The sequence below is a fragment of the Nyctereutes procyonoides genome, unplaced genomic scaffold (genome assembly GCF_905146905.1).
Source record: "Nyctereutes procyonoides isolate TBG_1078 unplaced genomic scaffold, NYPRO_anot_genome, whole genome shotgun sequence".
Lineage (NCBI taxonomy): Eukaryota > Metazoa > Chordata > Mammalia > Carnivora > Canidae > Nyctereutes > Nyctereutes procyonoides.
The window spans coordinates 18,329,061-18,351,289 of NW_026575044.1; the positions used below are offsets into that span (position 1 = coordinate 18,329,061).

At 46.1% G+C, this 22,229-nt stretch overlaps 1 protein-coding gene and 1 long non-coding RNA gene across 2 annotated transcripts in view; one reads left to right on the forward strand and one right to left on the reverse strand.

Annotated features, from left to right (window-relative positions):
- The window catches only part of SLC14A2 (solute carrier family 14 member 2), a 79,502-nt gene extending 61,959 nt beyond the window's left edge, over nucleotides 1-17,543 (reverse strand). The window contains exons 1-2 of the mRNA XM_055323504.1: nucleotides 17,259-17,543; nucleotides 17,125-17,174 (exon numbers count right to left, since the gene is read on the reverse strand). The gene's annotated coding sequence lies outside the window, so the exon portion shown is untranslated. The remainder of the gene's footprint in view (nucleotides 1-17,124; nucleotides 17,175-17,258) is intronic.
- LOC129508594 (uncharacterized) lies at nucleotides 10,261-11,530 on the forward strand. The gene is made up of 2 exons (XR_008664216.1): nucleotides 10,261-10,542; nucleotides 11,418-11,530. It is a non-coding gene; the product is annotated as an uncharacterized LOC129508594 (long non-coding RNA).
- Nucleotides 17,544-22,229: the final 4,686 nt, after the last annotated feature.

A 22,229-nucleotide genomic window follows, 5' to 3' on the forward strand; every position in this document is an offset into this window, starting at 1 on the left:
CCCATCAGGCACTGTCCCTGGAGCCTCTGGTTCAGGTACAGCTCAGAGTCACGGGACATGGAAGGCCTTCTGGAGACAGGGTGGAGGCATTCTGCAGGAATAAGGGGTGCTGTTGGGTGCGGGTAAAAGGGGAAGTTAAGGGGATGGCGTTGGATCTCTGTTCTTACCCGTAGCCTGAAGGGCCCTGGGGCTGGGTTCTCCTGGTGCAGCAACCCCAGGCCCTGGCCTCTATCCCTATGGATGGCGTTCTCCACATTCTGTAATGTGCCTGGGAGCCAGGGCAAGCACGGCTCCCCCCAGTCACCCTTAGGCCTCAAACCTGGCCTCCTTTTCTGTACGTGATGAACTGGAGCCCCTGTTGCAATCTAGTTGGGTGGAAAAACAACTGGGTGACAGGGGATGATGTTTCCAGAGCACTTTCCCCTTCAAACTTTGGTGAGCGCTCCTTTCTTTAAACCCCTAGAGCAAAGATTCTGGTTCTACCACACACAGCTGGCCTCCTCCTCCAGAGACATATGCGGTCTGGGGTGTAGCCGGCACACTGAGAGCCTCAAAAGCTCTCTACGTGATGCCGATGTGAGGCCTATGTTGAGAAGTATGACCTGGACCTTTGGGGATCTGTCTTTGTGGCACACGGTTACTGCACGCTACTCAAGGTGTGCGAGTTGAGGACCTGCTGCATGTCTAAATGCCCTGTGCCCCTTTCTCAGATAAGGAATCTGCACTTGAACGAGCCCCCCAGGTGGCTCTGAGAAGCCCAGGTGAGGGGGTCTATCAGGCAGCGTTCTTGCTTGGAGGGGGCTCTAGGTGTGGGGAGCTACAAGAAGGGAACTGGGGCATGCTGGGAGAAGGCCTGGGAACAATCTCCATTGTTTTAGAACTTGGGCGGAGTGGTGGGAGCATTCGGTAAACAAGTGAAACCAGATTCGATTTAGCAACAGGAAAACTAAAATGAAACCAAAGCTAGATTTATGACTTTAAGTATCATTTAGGCCGTCTATCTCCAGATGAAAGGTGGTGGCAAATGCCCCAGTCCTTTCCATCATGAGTCTTGGCCTCTCGAAGCTAAATCCCTGCTTCCCACGCAACCTGCATAGGGTCTGAGCCACGGCCTACCTCCAAAGAGGCTGGTTTGTAAGTAGTGCATGAGTTCAGAAATAAAAATGTAGCACGTTGTTGAAAATACCTAAATCAGAGGCTCACCTTTGCCTTATACGCTCCTACAAAACCATAATGAACTTGACAGGATGAGCACTGGGTGTTATGCTATATGTTGGCAAATCGAACTCCAATTAAAAAAAAAAAAAAGACCATAATAGGAGACACAAAGGGGTCATTGCTGTGAATGGCCGCCAAGAGGACAGAAGCACAGGGTCGTGTTGAGGTGAGTGAGGGTCAGGAGGCTTTTGTGCTGACAGCCCCATGCATCCTCGCTGTGAGCTTCAGTGGCAGGCAGGGAGGAAGGACCCCCATAAGGACAGCAGTGATCAAACAGTATGTCTGTGCCACATCCAGGAAGACAAAACAGAGAGAGCCCCACCTGGACTGGAAGGTGGAGGTAGTAAGAAAAGCAGTGTAGCTGGGGTTGGCAGGGAGGAAACCATGGAAGGACTGGGGATTACAGGTAGACCTAAGGGAAGTAGCAGGGGACAGGGAATAAGGAGGAAGGAGGACGAGAGGAGAGAAAAGGCAGAGTCACTGGGCAGGAGGAGAGCTTGAAGTCCTCACTGCAAAGGATGTGCTGAAAAGGGGAGCTGGAGAGGTGATGGGGCTGGGGAGACAGAGGGCTGCTCCCAAACCACTTGTCCTTGCTCTGAAGGGGCCACAGCCTTCAAGCTGCCAGACTTCCTGGCAAGGCTTCTCCCCCTTCCTTCCTCCCTTCTTGCATGAATCCTGAGAAGGATGGAGCAACAATCTTCCTGGAGAAGAGGAAGCAAGGTGATTGGTCGCACTGCCCTGAGTGTGGCTCTTGGCACATCATCTGGGCTTAGAGCTAGCCAGCCCTTGGAACAGCTACTTAAGGAGGAGGGCCAGAGGGAGGCTGGTGTGGAGATGGGGACTTAATTCTAGCTTTATCCCACCCTTTCTCCTCCTTCATGCCTAACCAATTTACCACATGCGCTTTCCTCAGATCCCCAAGAAGCCACTTGGGGTTACATCAGTTGAGTGTTAAAGAACACATGCATGTTGCAAATGGCCAAAGACATTTGCCAAGATGCTTGTCCTCTGACCCCCTGTGGCTTGGCCGAGGCAATGGGAGAGATAAGTTGGCTATATTTAAGCAGCCAAGGCTCTGAAGAGATGGAATGTGTCTAGGCATCACTGGAAAAATAAATGGAGTTTGTTGTGAAATCTCTGAAGACGTGTTTTCTAGAGAGCATCTGAAAGGAGGGTGAGTGGGGATGAGCAAACCCTACCGAGATGGTCACAGTGAGTGGAACCAAAAGAGGATGGCCTGGGGAGTCTGCTCACATTCTAGCTCTGTCACTTACCATGGTGCCACATGGGGCACACAGATGCCTTCTCCTCTGGGAAGCAGGCTGCTGATTACTACCTCATAAGACAAAATGCAGAGGGTCGAAGAGTGCACCACCTGCGTGCTGAAGGTGTCAGCAAGTGTCAGTTTCTGCCTATGGCCTCCTGGCTTTTCTGGAGTTGTTCATAAGCTCTCGAAATCCTCCAACTACCAGGAATTTAATGAGAGTGGAATTGCTGATGTAAATATTTAGAAACGTTAATCTTCCTCAAACGCTAATTTCTCCACAGCAGATTCCATATTGAGTATCGCTCATTCATTCAAATGTGTTTGTTGAGTACCTACTATGTACTACCCACTAGAGATTCAACACTGAGCAAGCAAAATCTCTTCTTCTTTTTTTTTAAATTTTATTTATTTATTTGACAGAGAGAGAGAGAGAGAGAGAGACTGAGCACTAGCAGGGGAAGCAGCAGGCAGAGGGAGAGAGAGAAGCAGGTCCTCCACTGAGCAGGGAGGCCGATGTGGAACATGATCCCAGGATGGGATCATGACCTGAGTCAAAGGCAGACACTTAACTGACTGAGCCACCTAGGGGCCCCAAGCAAAAGTCCTTCTTGCCTTCATGGAAACCAGAAGATACACTTTGAGTGTCCAGGGACAGGATTGCCCTAGTTCCCACTGTGGAGGTGGGTAGGGAATGAAGGTGGAAATAAGGGGAGCATCTTTCAGGTTGTCTCGATGACTGAGGGGTACCACTACTATTTATGGAGTGAAGGCCAGGGAGGCTAACTATGCTGCATTATGCAGGACAAGCCTATATGATAAGGGACTGTCCCCCACAAAATGCTCAGTGAGAAAATCTGGTAGGCCAAGGATGAAAAAAGTCATGAAAACTAAAAACATGCCTGCTAGCAGAAAGATTTTTAATACCATCATTTTCCTAAGATCGACTTTTAAGAGATCTTTGAATTGAGTATGAAGGAGTCCTATGTCCTGTCCTGTTTCTTTCTGTTTTTCAGAGTTTATAGTTACATCCCTCTGCTTCTTGGGCTTGTCCTTCCATATAATGATTGCATTGCCTTTTTGGTGATGCTCCTAATTCCTTCATGCCGAGGGCTGATGCAACTATGAACTAAGACATAGGATTCAACCAGGACTCCAGGACTTGCAGACCTCCTTGATCAGTGCTTTGCCTGTATAAGGGGCCCAGTTCTAGTTAGGGGTGCACATGGGGATCACAGATCAGGGGTGCACATGGCTCATCTGAGGATCCTAACCCATCATCTTGGCTGCACTGATTCTATACCCTAACCCACTAGGACAAGAGGCAGGTAAAATACACCTCTCAAGACTGATGATGTGGGATCCCTGGGTGGCGCAGTGGTTTAGCGCCTGCCTTTGGCCCAGGGTGCGATCCTGGAGATCCGGGATCAAATCCCACGTCGGGCTTCCGGTGCATGGAGCCTGCTTCTCCCTCTGCCTGTGTCTCTGCCTCTCTCTCTCTGTGTGACTATCATAAAAAAAAAAAAAAAGACTGATGATGTATCTATAACATCTTCAAGGGCTTCTGAGGTTCTAAGACATAAACATTTGATGGGATAAATGAGATGACAATATCACCCACCCAATAATCATATTCCTTTTAATTTAAGTCCCTCCTTGTCATATTTATAAAATCATATTTGCCATGAAAATATCATCTACAGGAGCTTACTGGCACTTCCCAAATGCAGAAGTGGCCATTGTAAACACTGGGGAGCTTTCCTTCCAGATACCTCTCTACTCATATTCCTAAGCAGCAAGGGAAAGAGACAAAATTATTTTCTAGAACAAGGATCATGCCTTAAGAGCTATTTGTTTTTGTTTTTTTTTCTTTTGAGCTATTGTTTTTAAATAGAAAGCATCATATTTAATTTTATGTGACTATAACAAAAGAAAAATGAATTAAAGTGAAACCAGAGAAAGTGCTAAACTTCAGATTAATGTTTACTTGTCACAGGAAATATTTTTAGTTTTCATAACCTTTTAAGGCTAAGAAAACAGAAAAATCATTTAAAAATTAAGAAATTAATATCTTGATCAGGAATGGATGCTGTATTTTGTCAAATGCTTTCTCTGCATCTAATGAGAGGATCATATGGTTCTTGGTTTTTCTTTTGCTGATATGATGAATCACATTGATTGTTTTACGAGTGTTGAACCAGCCTTGTGTCCCGGGGATAAATCCTACTTGGTCATGGTGAATAATTTTCTTAATGTGTTGTTGGATCCTATTGGCTAGTATCTTGTTGAGAATTTTTGCATCCATGTTCATCAGGGATATTGGTCTGTAATTCTCCTTTTTGGTGGGGTCTTTGTCTGGTTTTGGAATTAAGGTGATGCTGGCCTCATAAAATGAATTTGGAAGTACTCCATCTCTTTCTATCTTTATTCTGTATGTTGGTAAATTGAACACCAATAACAATTAATTTATTAAAAAAATTAATATCTTTCAAAATGAAAAAAATCCAGGTTTCTGGGGCACCTGGGTGGCTCAGTGGTGGAGCCTTTGGCTCAGATCGTGATCTCGGGGTCCTGGGATGGAGTCCCACATTGGGCTCCTTGCAAGGAATCTACTTCTCCCTCTGCCTGTGTCTCTGCCTCTCTATTTCTCATGAATAGATAAATAAATAAATAAAATAAATAAATAAAATCTTAAAAAAAAATCCAGGTCTCATATTTAGGTGGTACTGATTGCCTCCTTGCTAGAAAAACCAGAAAATTGATTTTCTTATGCTTTTATCAATTTTTACTAATTTTATTATTATTCTTACTTTGTCAGGGTTATACCATTTCATTCTATTCCTTAATTGCAATTCATAGTTATCATACATTTCTATTCCTATCTATTGAAGAAAGCATACCACACACACACACACACACACACACACACACACACACTCCTGAACATAAAAAGGAATTCAGTGATTATTACTAGTTCTTTTATTATAGTTTACACGTTCCCAAATTCTTACTGTGGGTGACATTTTATCACACACACATAGCACCTAATTCACATACATATATATTCACAAGAAGCTCCATAGATGCTTTATCTCTTGAGTTGCTCCATTTTGGGGAATGCCTATATGTTGCTCAAAGGACAAATTTATTCATTATTTACATATTTCCTGATGTCTAATGAGTGCACTCTAGAGCTAAAATCTTGACAAAGATTAAAGTGTTTCTAAGGGTATCTCACAAAGTTGCATTGAAACATTCAAAATCCCACCCAAATCACAATGACAGCAACTGGAAGAGCTCCTCTACAGTATTAGGCCATTATAAGGTGTGGCAGCCAGCCACCACGGTGGCCCTTGGTGACCCTTGCCTCCCAGTACTCACAGAGCTGACCCGTGTAACCAGCAGGACATCATGGGAATGAGGCTCTGTGGCTTCGGAGGCTAGTTTATTAAAGACCTTGCCACTTCGGCCTTGCCCTCTTAGGGCATTTGCTCTGGAGGAGCTGCTGCCATGTCATGATGGCGCTCGAGCAGCCTTGGTAGTTCCTCATGGAGAGGCAGAGACCTCCTGGCAACAACCAGCATCAGCTGGCTAGCTGCACAGCAGACTCTTCTTGAGAGCAGACTCCAGCTCCAGTAAAGCCTTCAGACTACGGCAACCCAGGCTGTCATCTTGACAGCCGTCTCATTAGAGATCCTAAGCCAGAGCCACCAGGTAGGCTGCTGCTGCTCCTGGATTCCTGGCCAAGGACATTTTTATTGTTTTAAGTTGGCTAAGTTTTGGCAATTTGTTATACATCGGTAGACAACTAATACATTAACCATTAATATTGCCTCAAGGATCTAATTAGCCAGTCTCTTAGCAAGAGCCCAGAAAGGCATATTTTTTATGGAAGAAAAAGTTCTTGGGGAGAAGGAAGGAACAGACACTCACTGAACACCTTCTATGTGTTAGGTATTGTTACCTGTGTTTTCTTTTCTTTCTTTCTTTCTTTCTTTCTTTCTTTCTTTCTTTCTTTCTTTCTTTTTTTTTTTTTTAAAGATTTTATCCATTTACTGAGACACAGAGAGAGAGGCAGAGACACAGGCAGAGGGAAGCAGGCTCCATGCAGGGAACCCGATGCGGGACTTGATGCCTGGTCTCCAGGATCACGCCCTGGGCTGCAGGCAGTGCTAAACCACTGCTAAACCAGTGCCCTGTTACCTGTGTTTTCTTACCTAATCCTCATAACAAGCATATAGGGCAGTGTAGAGGGCACTTGCTTACCCGTTCAGAGGTAGCCTGTTGCCACAATGAGATGATAGTTCATAAAAGAAAGATCTGTTGGCTTTAGGGAATCACTTTTCTATTGGTTGAGCCTCATTGGGTAGAAATGTCTCTTGGGGGAAAAAACCCAGCTCTGGCTGGGGATCAGTTGTGAAACACAATCACCCACTAGTTGAGGAATATACATATACACACACCCAGCCCCGTGGCTCACTTGGAGAAGTGCCAACTAGCATTACCTTCAAGGAGGTTTAATGCAGAGACAACATTTAAAGGTAGGAACAGAATCAGAAAGCAAAGTAAGGAAATACTGAAACAGTGAATGCATCTCATCGTTTGATTATTTGCCTGTCCTTAGCAAGGAAGGGCCTCTCATCTTGCAGCCTTAGAGGATGTGAAAGACATGAACCCTGTCCTCTAGGAACGGAGAGGTGGTTAGACACATAAAAAACAATGCAGGATGTATTATCTGGGAGATCCCACGCTGGAACCCGTAGTGTGGCTTGCTCAATCCTTCTAGGGTACCTTACTATACTCAAGAGGCTAGAAAGTTAAAAATCAAATTTCTCAGCTTCCCTTGCAGCTAAAATTTTAGGATAAAATCAGGGGTTGTCAGAGGCATTTAGGCAAAACTTAAAAGGTAGAAGTGAAGCAGAAGTCTTGCTCTTTCAGCTGTGTGTGTGTTTTTTTTGAAAGCAAGGTCATGGACAGATGATGTTTTCTGCCACTGTGCTTAGCCATCAGCTTTGTGGGGTTTGAGGGGTGGGAGCTAGAGTGACTTCATGATTCTGGCTTCCTGATTCCTGGAATATCATGGTAGGTTCTTGAGCTCAGTAGTTTCAGTGGAGGCCTTGGAGGTAGTGGCCCCTATGGGTCAGTTTTGTAGTGTTCCAGGAGTAATTTCTGGCCCTACCTAGAAAGCTCACTCCTACAACTCTGCCCCAAATTTCGTGACCCCACCCCCAGGTTCTTGTATTAAATCCCTTTCTGTTTAAAATATCTGTAGTGGTTTCTGTTTTCTGTACTGAACCCTGAGCAAGAGATGCCATAAGAAAGGATATTAGGGCAGGAGATGGGAAAGAAGGGGGTAACTAGGAAGGAATTTTTGGAGGAGCTAACGTTTTAGCTTAAAGGAAGAAGGATTTTAAACAGTCCAGAAGAGATGAGGGCTCCTGAGTAGGAATGATTACAAGAATCTGTTTATCTTTCCCCCATGTTGGTACTTCCCTAGCACCTTCCACTCTTCAGCAGGACGGGTTATGGTTTTTGTTAAGGCCTGCACTTGAATGGATAGTCACTTGGAGTTTCTGTTTGCCGTCATGGAAAATGTGTTATTTCAGTATGGGATTCAACACCCAGAAAACAGATTCTCATGGAGTCCCCTGATGGATCCTACAAAGACAAATACATCTGGAGAAGGCAGTGCCTTTCCTTTCCTGGTGCCTTCCTTCATCACCCTGCTAGAAACTGCACGGTGCTGTCTGGGCTCAGCTCCTGATCACCTATCTCCCTCGGGGAGGATAAAACGGAGGGACCAGGTGTTCTCTGACATGGCAAATCAGAAGAAAAATCACTGTTTTGGGAGTGAGGAGACCTGGGGTCTAAATTTAGCTCTGCTGCCTACCAGCTGTTTAACCTTGGGCAAGTTTAGTGAATAGCCAAATCTTTACTATCTTGTGAATCTGCCCACTTTTCTCCATCTTTAAAGGCTGCAGCCTTAATTCAGACCATTATCATTTCTCCTGTTATATAACTCCTATTATCTTCACAATCCATTTTCCTTAGGGCATTCAGAATAATCTTGCAAGAATGTAAATTAGGTCACATCATCCCTTCTTTAAAAGACCGTTTAACGCTTCCCAGTGGCCCCAGGATACCCAAACTACTGGGCAGGACATCAAGTCTGACACGGTCTCAGCGGGCCTCCTCTCCTGAAGAGCCTGTATTTTGAGGTGAACTAGAACCAGTGGTTCTCAAAGTGGGACATTCATCCTGAGGGAGATGTAAGACACTCAGGCCACTGGGGTGAGGTCAGAAAATACTAGAACTTATGGGGTGCCTGGGTGGCTTAGTCGATTGAATGGCTGCCTTTGGCTCAGGTCACAATCCCGGAGTCCTGGGATCCAGCGCCACATCAGGCTCCCTGCTCAGTGGGGAGCCTGCTTCTCCTTTTCCCTCTGCAGTGCTCTCTCTCTCTCTCAAATAAACAAACAAACAAGCTTAAAAAAGAAAATATTAGGACTTCTATGTATATTTTTATCTAAAAATTGAGATAAACTTAAGATGTCCTGGTTCAGATCCTTTTTCAAGTTGTCACATGTCATGTATGGACCTTGTATATCATATGTGAAGGTCAGCATGCAAGATCAGGAGGCTGATGGCTGCCGATGCAGCTTCTGGAGTCAATCCTGGATAAGTGCTTTTTATTATCCAGGATTGGATATTATTATTATTATTATTATTATTATTATTATTATTATCATCATTCTGGAATAGAGTGGTTTCCCATGGTACTAAGGGATTTACACAAAATGGACACTTAGGATTAACAAGATTCTTACAAAGACTTCAGCATATAAAGAAAGATTGATAGAAAAGCCCAAATAAATCACAGGAAAGTGCTGGGGCTATTGTTTCCTCAGTTCTGCTTATGTTCTGATTATTCCAGCCACATTAGAAAGTAAAGGCAATGACAACCTAATTAGCCATGACAAGAACTAGGCCCCTCAAATGTCAGGATTATGAAATCTAGTTTAAAAAGGATTTACATTTACTGTCATTAAAGATGACCCTCACCTAACTGCGTATGTGGCTTGACATACTGGCTGATGTACGTACAGAAATATAATTTGTAATTAAACAAATGTATAGGGGGGTGCCTGTTCAAAAATATTTTTCTGGTAGAATTGCACAATAAAAAAATTTGGAGTCCACCGAGCTAAGCCCGAATTTGGGTCTGGATTGTGCAAGGACTTGATCCTAGATCCAATACATATCCTCTGGCCTAATGCAAGAATGTGAACCTCCTGGTTTTTGATGCTTTTAATGCATTTATAGAGCAGGGTTGTTACTGTGCCGTATATTTTCAGTAGATTTTAAAGGGGTAGACTTCAAAATCTGGGAGTTTTTATCTGCAAAATCATTTGATTTAATATTATCTACTATTTACTGAGAATAAAAAAAGGTCAATATTATGCACCGTACGAAATTTTGTCACTGATAGGATGGGTTCTGGCAACCTGCACCCTCGTGATGGTGAATTGCCTCCTGACATTAGGACCAATTGGATCACACACCAGTTCCATCATTAGAAGCCAGCGAGCAATGCCCTTTTTTGCTCCAGTCATTCTTGAAGTAATTTGTTTACCCCAGCCATCAGAACACAGTCAATAAACTGCAGGGATTGACAAAGTGGCACTGTACAGGCAACACGGAAAATTGGAAAAGTGAATTGTAGGTGGTGAGTGACTAGCAATAAATAATCAGCTTATTCCCGTTGCAGAAATGTCTATGACCGGGAGAAAATCTGGCCAGTGAAAAATTTGAATCAGACAAAAGTGGGCCACTTAATTCTGCATGAATACACTTGAGAGTGAATATGCTCTGATTCTCCAAGCAAGATGGCTCTTCACAATACTTGGCTTTGTTAAAACCATGTCTGCTGACACTTGGACTCTCTCCAGTTACCTGGCATCTGAAATTATACCTTTAGTGATTCACTCCTTTGAACTAAACACAGATGTCTTCAGGTATCCTCTTTTGAAGAACAAGCACCCTTGGGAAGATTTAGCACAGTGAGTCAAAGATCTCTTAGCGTGGCTTGGTCTATTAAATGGTCACCCCTGCAAGGGAGAGCTCTGGGACAGTATTAAGGCTCCAGGCATCCTGGGGAGGGGGGGGTGCGAGGTGGCGGGGAACCCGGGAAAGGGTGAGATGATGCTTGAGAGAAGGATAAAGGGTACAGAAGGAGGGTGCCAAAGGCCAGGTCGAATGGTTTCAGTTTAAACAAAGAAATCAATTTTAACTCTTTAGTTTGGGTCTAACACAGACCGTGTCAAGCACTGAATTTATCATAATCCTCTGGACTTGGGAAAGCATCATATCTTTCAGAATTAATTCAGCATAATATAACAGTCAAAGGACTTCAAATAAATACAATCAACTTTTGGTTTTTAGCAAACCTGCCATCAGCTTGTTGGTTTTTGACAGGCAATCAGGGACACAAATCAGTACTCCCGGGGCAATCACACCCATTTTCTTATCAATTATGGACAAACAAGACAGGAAGGTGAATTTCTAGAAAGAATAGAAAAATGCTCTTCCATGCACCAAATTGTTGTGATTAGGGACTACCTGTCATACATCTTGCAGGATCCCATTTCTCATTGTTATTGTGGATGATTGAGCAGCGGCCATTCTGATGGAATCTTTTTGATGATTTCATTTCTGATGTTCACCTCCCTGCTTGTTCAAGCTGCACATCTGGTCAATATCCTCCCCACACTGCACACAACTGATTGATTTAGTAGATTCAGTGGGAAAAAAAAATCAAAGTAGTTTGACAAAAATGTAGTTTTTTTTTTTTGATAGAAGTTATTAGTCTGTCGCTAACTAAATTGATAGGTACTTTTATCTTGTTTTTTTCTTTTGTTTTTGTTTTTGTTTTCAGAAATAACAAGTTTAGCTGACTAAAAAGACCAGGTGTCTAATCGACTTGGCTGGTTGTACTGACAGATATTTGATATGACATCAATTGACTAAACTGACGGGAATTTGAATGAGTACAGTCAAAATGTTTGAATCCATCATCGGGGAGTGTCAACCAATTTTTGCTCTGGAGAAAGCACTCAAGTGTCTGCATTTTACCACGAGGAAGTACAAGCTGTTTGGCCTCAAGAAATAGAAAGTGATCTAAGAGAAGACTCCTTTGAAAGAACCTGAGTGATTTTTTTTGTGTGTGTCTTCTGATCTTTTGCAAGAACCTAAGTGTGTTTGGGAAAGACCAGCTTATGTGCCCATTACAGTTACATGGTCTCCAGGGAAGGCAGACGCAGCAGAAGTGATTCTGGGCAGATATGTTTTTCATATTATACTAGAGACCTTACACTAACCCTGTTCCTGAGGTTTCCAGGGCCAGACCATGCAAAAGCAGAGCAGTAGGTAGAAAGGGTTTTCAGGTTTCCATAATCCATGTTCCTGCCACCCTACCCTGCCTCAGATTCTTTCTTCCACCTTTGTCCTCTCTCATCAGGGTGTTCAACTCTCCTACTGCCCCTCTCTGGGGAAAATAGTCTCTACTCCCCTTAAGGAATAGGTGACAAATCCCACTACTCACTAGGCCTCCCCAAGAGAGAGACGTTGGCCAGGGACTGACATTTTAGTTGAACACTTACTATGTCCCAGGAACTGTGCTGAGTACTTTACACATGTTCCTAACAACTACTAACCATTCCATGGCTCATTTATGGCCTTTTGACAGTTCATGAAATAACTCTCTTGGCTGAAGTTGAGAGCTGAGGTTCTGCAAAATTTCCAGATATGTTTGACTTGCTCTAGGCAGTGAACTGGATCCCAGAGAGGTGGGGTCTTGGGTACCATGCGTAGCCACACATAACCACACACACCCTCGCACACCATCAGCCAGCATCAGTTACTGCAGTGGCCGACGCAGAGGCTCTGATGGCTCAGACCTTTCAACCCGTTTTGCCAAACCAGGAACTTCTCTGATAAGACCAAAAGAAAGCTCCTGAGCTTGTCTGAGGAAGCACATGTCACTCGAGGTCAGCAGAAGAGACCTAAAAGTTGAGGGTTGCCAAGGCTTTTTCTTGTCTTACTATAGATTTGGGTCCTTTAAGTCAAAGCTTACTAATGGGTCAGTCTGATGAGATCATTTGAGGAAAAGACTTTTTTTTTTAAAAAGATTTTTATTTATTTGAGAGAGAGAGCAGAGAGAAAGAGCACGAGTTAGTGCATGAGCAGGGGGGAAGTGCAGAGGAAGAGAGAGAGAAGCAGACTCCCTGCTGAGGAGGGAGCCCCATGCAGGTATCCATCCCAGGACCCCAAGATCATGACCTGAGCCAAAGCCAGGTGCTTAACCGACCGAGCTCCCCAGGCTCCCCAGACCTTTTCTTTTTCTTTCTTTCTTTCTTTCTTTCTTTCTTTCTTTCTTTCTTTCTTTCTTTCTTTCTTCTTTCTTTCTTTTCTTCCTTCCTTCCTTCCTTCCTTCCTTCCTTCCTTCCTTCCTTCCTTTCTTCTTTCTTTCTTTCTTTTTCTTTCTTTTTTAAGATTTATTTATTTTAGACAGAAAGCATGCACAAGCAGGGGCAGACGGAGACAGGAAGCAGGCTCCCCAATGAGTGCCCAAGGTGGGGCCTGATCTCATGACCCTGAGATAATGACATGAGCTGAAACCAAGGGTCCAATGTGCTTAACCGATGGGGTCGCCCAGGAGCCCTGTGGTGCAGACTTTTGATGACTTCATTCAGTCAACATTTAACTCAGTGGCGCAGATGTCAGGTTGGGCAGGGAGAGTGCTGGATCACTAGGGCAGAGAGCTAGCCCCATGGACCGTACACATATAAGAAAAAAGCCCCATTATAATTAAGATGACATCAAAGCAGTTTCCTTTAGAGACCTGAACGGTGAACTGGTTCAGACTTGCTCCTTTCTTACTGTATAGCCACGGGGTAGTTACATTACAAAGTGTGTGCACTGTCCTTCTTGGACATTCAGGGTCAGGGTCAGTTGCACAGAGGGGTGGGAAGAAGCTTGGGAAAGGAGGAGATGGATGAGAGATCCAGTTCTGGTCAAGCTCTACTACTCGTCTTTTATATATTAGGTGACACTGGTGCTTCTCTATAAATGTACCTTTATCACTCCAAATTTCTTTTTCATAGTGCCTCCATACGGCAGGTTAGGCTTAAGCTCAGAGAGGTTAAGTGACTTGCCTAAAGCCACACAGCCAGTCAGCATGAGTCAGTATGATGCTGTAGGTTGGGGCATGCACTTTTTTTTGCCTTTTCTTTTTTTTTTTTTTTTTTAAAGATTTTATTTATTTATTCATGAGAGACACAGAGAGGCAGAGACACAGGCAGAGGGAGAAGCAGGCTCCCTGCGGGGAACCCAATGCAGGACTTGATCCCAGGACCCCAGGATCATGCCTTGAGCTGAAGGCAGACACTCAACCACTGAGCCACCCAGGTGTCCCTCTTTTGCCTTTTCTACACAGTGTAGTACTGTGCTGATCACCCTGAGGGGCAGCAGCCAGGTTTGGAGGAATGAGGGACAGCACAGGGAAGTGGTAAAGAATAAGGCTCTGGAGCCAGGTTACAAAGTTTGAGCCTTAGGCCCCCCCCGCCCCCACCCCTGCCCCCCCTCCTGCCCGCTTTTCAGTATCATGACCTTGGCCTAATTTTAGGGCCTATGTTCTCCCATTTGTGGTACTATCTACCCAAAGCTGGTTCTGTGGGCATGTGACCAGGGCAGTTTTATACAGTCTTATGCTTCAAAGGTTTGGGGTTTGTTGCTCTATAATCAGCATCTTGAAATTCTTAATAATTCAAACATGTTCAATTGTTCAAAATCTTAAATTTGTGTCTTGTAAGTGAAGTTTGACAGACAGTGGGCCATGAATGTGGGAGGCTTGGATCCTTGGCTGACACTCTGGCCTGCCTCCTGCTGCCTCTCCCTTCTGGCCCCTCACCCAGGGATTGCTGCTGCCTTCTGTGCTCAGGTGTGCTCGGGTGTGGGGAGGGGTATAGTTACCTGAGGCACACAGCAGCATCTTGGCCCCTTCCTGGTACCAAGTGAAACCGGGCCAAGAGGTTGCAGTCCCTTGGGGGTCATCCATTCATAGTGGGCTGGAGTCAGGGGCTTGTGGGAAGGTGAGACACCTGGCTCAGCTCCCCTATGCTGCCTGGGATGTGGTGCGGCACTCTGATGGCCGAGGGCAGGGAAGCCCGCAGGTAGTGGGTCTTTTGTGCACATACAAAATTGGTGGGGTGGAGTGGGGGGACATGTGGTGACACCTAGCAAGAGTCCCTGTGCCCCTGGGAGTGCAACATTAAATAGCAGATGAAAACAGCACGACAAGTCAGGAGAGAGAGGGAGGAAAGGAGGGAGAGAGAGGGAGAAAACCACCTGAGGAAGAATGAAAGAAAAAGTTTCACCTTTCAGTACTGTTAACTGCATGTTTCCCCTGCTATTTTTGAACAAAGGCCACCTATTTTCCTTTTGCACTGGACCTCACAAATTCTGCGCAGTGCCCCCTGAATCCTTGTTGGGGGGGGTAGATGAGTGAGCACCTGACAGTACTCGGGACAGGAAGGTGTGTGCGCAGGGCTCAGTTCACTCTTGGCCATTTCCTGGCTGGAGCTGTGAGCCATGGGGAGGTTAGGTCCCCTTTCTTTGGAGAGAGAGGGCCACAGTCATGCTTCAAGGAGCGGGAAGTCCCTCTGCCCATCAAGCCTGTAATTAAGCAGAATTATCTGACCTCTTCCTAACTCCTGATGAGCTTCTTTAAATCGGGCCAGGTATTGAGTGGTAACTACTTTTGCAATAGTCGGAGTGGGCAGGGGCCAAGGCTCTGGCAGGCATCTCGCTGAGCCCAACTGGAAGGAAGCAGGGGGATCGTCATGTGGTCACATCCACTGTGATTCAGCTCATTTCCAGCATGATAATGAATTCAAGAAACGAGCTTCTGAAATGAACTTTCCATCAGGAGGGAGGCAGTAATTGTGCTGGTTATTAGCGATTACTCCTGGATGGGGGTTAGGGGTGTGAGCAATAGAATTAAATGAATTTCCTTTGAAAGTTCTGCTGTGCAAAGTAAGAGATATAAATGCTACATTATGCGTTTAAAATACCTCCTGGGTTTGGTTTATAGACTTGTTTATATTTATATATTTATTTGAATGTTTATGGCTTTCGCTCTGTCATTTCACATTGGTATCTCCATACTCATTATGGTTTTATGGCCGCCTTTTGGAAACCAGTGGCTGCACACAACACCAGAATGTGATTTGATGAGAGAAGGAGATCCAGAAAGGAAAACAAGTTTAATATTGTAGTTTGGGGGGTGGGGTGGGATGGAGGAGAGCCTTCCCTTGGGGTCAGAAAGTTAAAAATGAAGCTCAAGGTCTGCATGCTTTAGTTAGAATCTTGGGGAGTCATTGCTTAGAAGGCCAAGAGATGGTCAAGTTCGGCTCCCCTCACCCCTCACCCCTACCCCCCTTTCCGCCACGGGAAGATGAGGAAGTCGAGGCCTTGAGAGGAAGAGAGACTGATCAGAGATCTCATAGCTTATTGTTCAGGGGTCAAGACAGAGGCCCAGGTGTCCTGCCGTCCATGGCTCCTCCATATCCACCCTCTTCCTGTCTTGCACACAGGGACGCTTCTCCACTGGGCATAGCAGCCACTGTGCTTAAAGCCCATGATACTTTCAAGGGCCCACAACACTGCTTTAATTTCTTTTAAAATCGGAAGGGAAAAAAAACCCCACATATAACCCAGCCTGCATTATATTCATCTCGATACCCATGCAGTCATAAAATACAATTTTTAATATTTTTTTTTTATGGAGAAAGGGACCTATGAAAACCAAGTGCCTAGGGGCCCCACAAGCCATAAGGCAGCCCTGCCAATACCAACTGCCCAAGAGAGCCGTGGGGAAGTACAGGGGGTGGGGAGCAGTCCACTGAATCCCCTCTGCCCCATCCACAGAGATGAGGTTCTGCTCCTGTCCCACCCCCATGCCTTGTAGGCCCCCCACACCTCAGATGCCTTTTTGTCTCTCTGCAGGGAGACTATTTCAAACAGGAAAGAGGAAGCTCTGAGAAATGCCTTATGATGGGTAGAGAGTGACAGATATAACCAATGCGGGTAAACACACACCGAGCAGCAAGCCCCTACTGACTAGGTTTTGATCACAAGGCACCTGATAATGTTCTGAGTTTCAAGGTCTCTACGGTACAGTACGTGTGAGCCACAACTCCTGTGTGAACGTGTGAGTGGCCCATTTAGTAAAAAGGGTTCCATTCAGTGAAAGGTGAGATCTGTTGGGTACCTCTGGTTGGGTATATACTGGTGGGCTTGCACCTCCTCAGGTCTGATCAGCCTGTGAGGCTCCCCGATCTCAGCAAAAGAGATCATCACTCACTGCTATGGACTGAATGACTATGTCCTCCAAATCCACATGTTGAGTGTGATGTATTAAGAAGTGGAGTCTTTGGGAGGTGATTAGGTCATGGGGGTGCAGCCCTCATGGATGGGATGAGTATCCTTGTCAAAGAGACCCCATAGAGAGCCCCACTGCCCATCCCACCGTGTGAGGACATAGCCCAGCAGAGCCGTCTATGAACCAGGAAGTGGGTCCTTACCAGACACTGAATCTGGGGCGCCTTGATCTTGGACTTCCCAGGCTCTGGAACTGTGAGAAATAAATGATTGTTGTTTATGAGCCACCCAGTCAGTGGTTTTTGTTACAGTGGCCGGAATGGTCTAAGACACCCACCTGGATGCTCAGGACTCTCTTCCTCTCACCCCACACCACAACATGCCAACTCCTGTTAGCTCCACCTCCACGTCACATCTGGGACCGGCTTTTTGCATCACCGTCACCTCTGGGGCAGAGCCTAAGGCAGCAGCATCTGTCTCCTGGTCCATGTGTCTCAGCTTCCTCCAGTACCTGCCTCCGTCAGCCTAAGCAGCCAGAGTGGTCCTTTGGATATGCAGCATGAGGCCCTTCCCCACTGAAGGCCCCTCCGGAGACTGCCCAGCTCATGCAAACACAAGCCAAAGTCCTTCTGCCTCCCACCTGGTCTCTACCACCTGACCTCTGGCTACAGCTTTGACACTGTCTCCTGCCCCACCTAGGGCATGTTAAAGCCAGTCCTGCCCTATGACCTTTGCATGTGCCACTCCCTCTGTTTACACCACCTTCCCTGGTGAGCCATGGCTTCTCAGGCATTCTCCAGACACCTCTCCACAGTAGCACACACACCACCCTCCTTCCCACCCCACCAACATTCCTCAGCACATTACCACCACCTGAAGCTCTCAAACCCCCTTTTGTTCCTATCCTTCCCTCCCTCTGGGATGAAGCCCCTTGAGGGTAGGAACCCTAGTCTACTGTCAAATCTCTAGGCTGAAAACAAATCGCATGTTCAAATAACATTTGCTGAATGAATAAAAGTCTGGGGCTGTAGCTGTTTTTTTTTTTTTTTTTTTTTTTTTTAAGTCTCAACATCTGTCCGTATGGGCAGTTTTCCTATTTTCATCTCAGGTTTGGATCTTCAAATTTGGTCATTCCTCTTCTGGCCCCTGCCTACATCTATCCCCTCATATCCTCTGAAGTGCATTCCAGAAATAGCCAGGTGGCTGGTCTCCTGGCCCCTCCTCCTTTGCCCAGGGAGGGTACTCCTGAGACATGTCAGACCATTCCTGGCCTGCTGAGCACCCTTGGGAGGCTACTGGCAGCCTCGGACCAGCATCCATTCCTGCCTCTCACCCTGCCTGTCTTCCCCTCTTGGCTGCATGGTTCTGTGGTTTTTTTTTTTTTTTTCAGTTTCTGAAATGGGCCCCGATACCTCAGGCCATAACTTCTGTATACCATAATTTATCATGACAGTGGTATTACTCAAAACAGTTCTCAAACTGGAAGACAGAGAAGGGAGAGGGAGAAGAAAAAAACCACTCCCTACTCCAATAAATTTCCAACAGAACTACACACAGAGGAAGAATGTGAGCAGCCAAGCTAATGGAGGGGTGCTGGGGAAACCCTGCTGGCACATTTTGTCCACTAGCTCAGCTAGAATTTTCAGGACACACACCAAGAGCCCTATGTATGTTGGACTGGGCACTGGGGCAGAGGTGGGGGTGGGGTGCAGAGGTGCTCCGTTCAAGGTGGGGGCAGATGATAGGCAGGTGGTTCTGTCCCAGAGTGTGGAGCATCTCCATGAAGAAAGGAAGGGGGCCCAGGGTAGGAGCTTCTCTCAGCTGGGGAGCTAGTCTTTGGGGAGGAGGCAAAGATACGAGTGGATGTCAGTGGAGAGTGTAGGCCTTGGCGTGGAGGTGAGCGGTACGGTCAGCTCCAGGAACCACAGAAACACAGAAGACACAGGGAAGGGGAGGGCGACAAGAAGGCAGGCTGGATGCCACTCAGAAGAGTGCACGGTTCTGTAGGAACCCTGTGGGCAGGTGCCAAGAAAGTCTTAGCCGCTGAAGAGTTGGCCCGGGTATAGAGCTTAGAAACACACTCTCCTGGCAAATGAGGATTTGGAGGCTGGGAGAGCAGCTGGGAGGCACTTTCAGGCACCTGCTGGAGAAGTGATGAACAGGGAGAGGCCATGTGGACAGCCCACCCTGGGGATCCATTTGAGGTTTCAATGGGGTTGGCGGGCAGACAACTTAGGGGCCATTCCTGGGTGACTAGGACACTGGAGAACCACTTGAGAGCAGGATGCTTCAGGAGGTGGTGGTGGGGCCTGATGACAGAAGAGGTGGGGGCTGAGTGGTTAGGAGGGCAGAGCAGTTGTGATGGGTGATTTAGTGTGTCATTGCGGCTGGGCCACCATGGTGCTGCTCAAGCACCAACATAGGTGTTGGTACACAGGTACTCTGTGGATGTGATTACAGTCCAGGATGCATTGGCTGGCTTTCTAAGTAATAGAGATGATCCTAGATGATCTGGGTGGATCAATCAGTTGAAAGATCTTATGAACAGAACTGGAGCTTCCCTGAGAAAAGAAGTAATTCTACCTGTGGACAGCAGCTTCACCCTGTGCCTGGGAGTCCCAGCTTGCCCTGTGGGTTCTGGACCTGCCAAACCAGCTCCCACAACCACATAAGCCAGTTTCTTGCAATAAATCTCTTCATATACTATGTATTCTCTCCTACTGGTTCCGTTTTTCTGGTTGACTCCCGACGATACAACAGCTGTGATGGCAGCAAGCCCAGCCCCGTGCCTGCCCCACCTCAGGCCAGGGTGCTTCCTTCCCTGTGCCTCCTGTTTCAGGAGCCTTGTGGAGCTTCAAGAGCAAAGATGAGTCTGTCAAGGGAAGGGTGTTAGGTACCTGCCCATCCTCTGTGTGTACACAAATACACCACCCGTCACTGCAGGATTGGATTCTTGCCTCTCAGAGACATCCAAACCCACCCAGCTCCGTGTGCCTCACTTTAGAAGATCCTCCCTTTCTCTTGTCCAACTCTTGGGCAATTCCCTTTGGGTCTGGCACATCGTAGGAGAATCCCCGCACCGGTGTCTTTCTTTCTCTTTTAATTTTGTCTTCCTGCTCCTCAGTAAGGGTTTGAAATATATCCACAGTGTTTTTAATGAAGATCCTGCTCTACCTGCATATGCCTCCATTAACCAGAGTCAATCTCATCAGGAGTCCTGGGGGTGAGATCAATTCTGCTCCAGATAGCCGTGCCAATTTCCACGGCTTCCAATAGTATTTCAAACCTATCAAGAGCACTTGGCAAGCCAAACATTTCCACATGGTTTACACACATTAATTAATTTAGCCTCATGCCACCATAGCGAGACAGGAGAGGGTAACTGGAGCGCACAGGTATAGTTTACAGGAGGGGGAGAGGTTCCCTGTGAACAGGGGAGAGGGGACCTTTCCCAAGCAGATGCTTTCACCTATCCACAATGGGTGGTTGTCTTTTTCTTGGATGGAATCTGCACTGCTCATCGGGAGAGCCTCCATGAAGCATGAGCAACACAAGCTCTGTGATCCCATTTCTGCAGTGTCTTCATGATTGTAGAGGGGCAAAGCCTCCTTAATGAGTCTGCTCGAGGCAGCCCACTTGATCTAATACTGGCTCCCAAGGACGAAGTCAGGCAAACTGAACAAGGATGCTGCCTGCAAGGCTGCAAGTGTGTGGGATGGGGCCGGGGAGGTGGGCTGGGAGGGGGAGGAGGCCGGAGGGAGAGAAGACGCTGAAAGCTGGCATTACCCAAATACTAGTTTTGTGCCAGGAAATGCATGAGAGTCTTCCTTGGGCCCAATCCTCACAGCAATGGGCTAGGTAGTTATTGCTATTTTCTTCTTACAAAAGGTAAAACTTAGGCTCTGCCTGGCTTTAAAGTCTTTGCTGTTTCCTCTATACATGGAAGGAAGAATTCAGTTGCCAAGCTTGAAAGAGGCAGTGAAGCTCAGTGGAGAGGACTTGGTTTGTAGCCCCCACCCTGTGACTTCAGGTAATTCATGGAATGTGTGTCTCAGTTTAGTTAATGGTTAAATGGACAGACAGTTGTTTTGTGCAGTGGCAAAATGTGGCATCTGAAATAAGACTGCCTTATATTCTAGAATCTTCTATGTCACAGCTTTTTTTTTTAAATAAAAAAAATCTCTAATACCTATCTTATAGGGTTACTGATGAAATGAGATACTGTATATAAAGTGCTTGGCTCAGAGCTGGCCACACTGTTAAATGCAAAATAAATGTTAACTATTATTAATTCCACCTAGAGACACTGTAGATATCATTTTTTTTTCAGGTCATTTTTAATGAGTTCCTGCTTTTTGCATAACCTTATGCTTGGTACTGGAATAGGTATACAAACACACTGAAAGGTTGTAAAGCATGCTATTATTTTCATATGCAAGGAAACAGTTTAGAAACCTAGTTGCACAAGTAGATAAAAACTGTTGAATCAATGAGGTGGTCAGATTTTAAAGATCAATGCAGAAAGGTTTCACCTCCTAAGGTTTTAGAAGATTAAAAGTCTGGGCAGGGTTTGGAAAGAGGAAAGCGCTATGCTTTGGAGAAAGAAGTGTTCTTTTCTGGAGCATGGATAAAGTCTCACAGATGGGGGAGGAAGTGGTGGGTCTGTGTGCACATACACATGTGTGTGTGCATGCTTGTGTGCACATCTAGGTATATGTGCCTGTGTGTGTGCATGTGTAGGTCTCTAGGTGTATCTGGAGACGTGTGCCTATTTGTGGTTGCGTGTGTCTGTACGTGTGTAGCACACGTGTGTATGCATGCATCTGTGTTTTTGTGTGCAAATCTATATGCACATGTGTGCATGTGCATAGGCAGGGGCACCGGGGGACAGATGTTGGGACAGTTGCCTGGATAGAACCTGTTCTGCTGTGGTGTAACTGTTGCCAGGGTGGAGTCCGGGTAGCAGTGCATCATGAGGTCCATGTCTGGGAGTCTTACTTTGGTAGCAAGACTTAGGCTGTAGGGTTCTTGGCTTGTTTCCTAGAGTTCCAGAACTGAGCACCAGAAGACATCTGATTCAGTCTCCAGTCTCTCAGGCTAGTGATATTATCCCAGTTTTCACAAGGCAGAGACTAGTGAGGTGTCAAGAATTATAAGGGCCTGTATGACTGACCCCACTCTCCTAGGTCCTGCCCTCTGTCCCACCACCTTCTGTTAGCAGAGGTAACAACTGATCGGGGAGAGAGAAGAGAGGAGGTGTTAGGGAGGAAGGAAGGGACAATGTCTGTTTTGTTGTGGCAATCCTCAC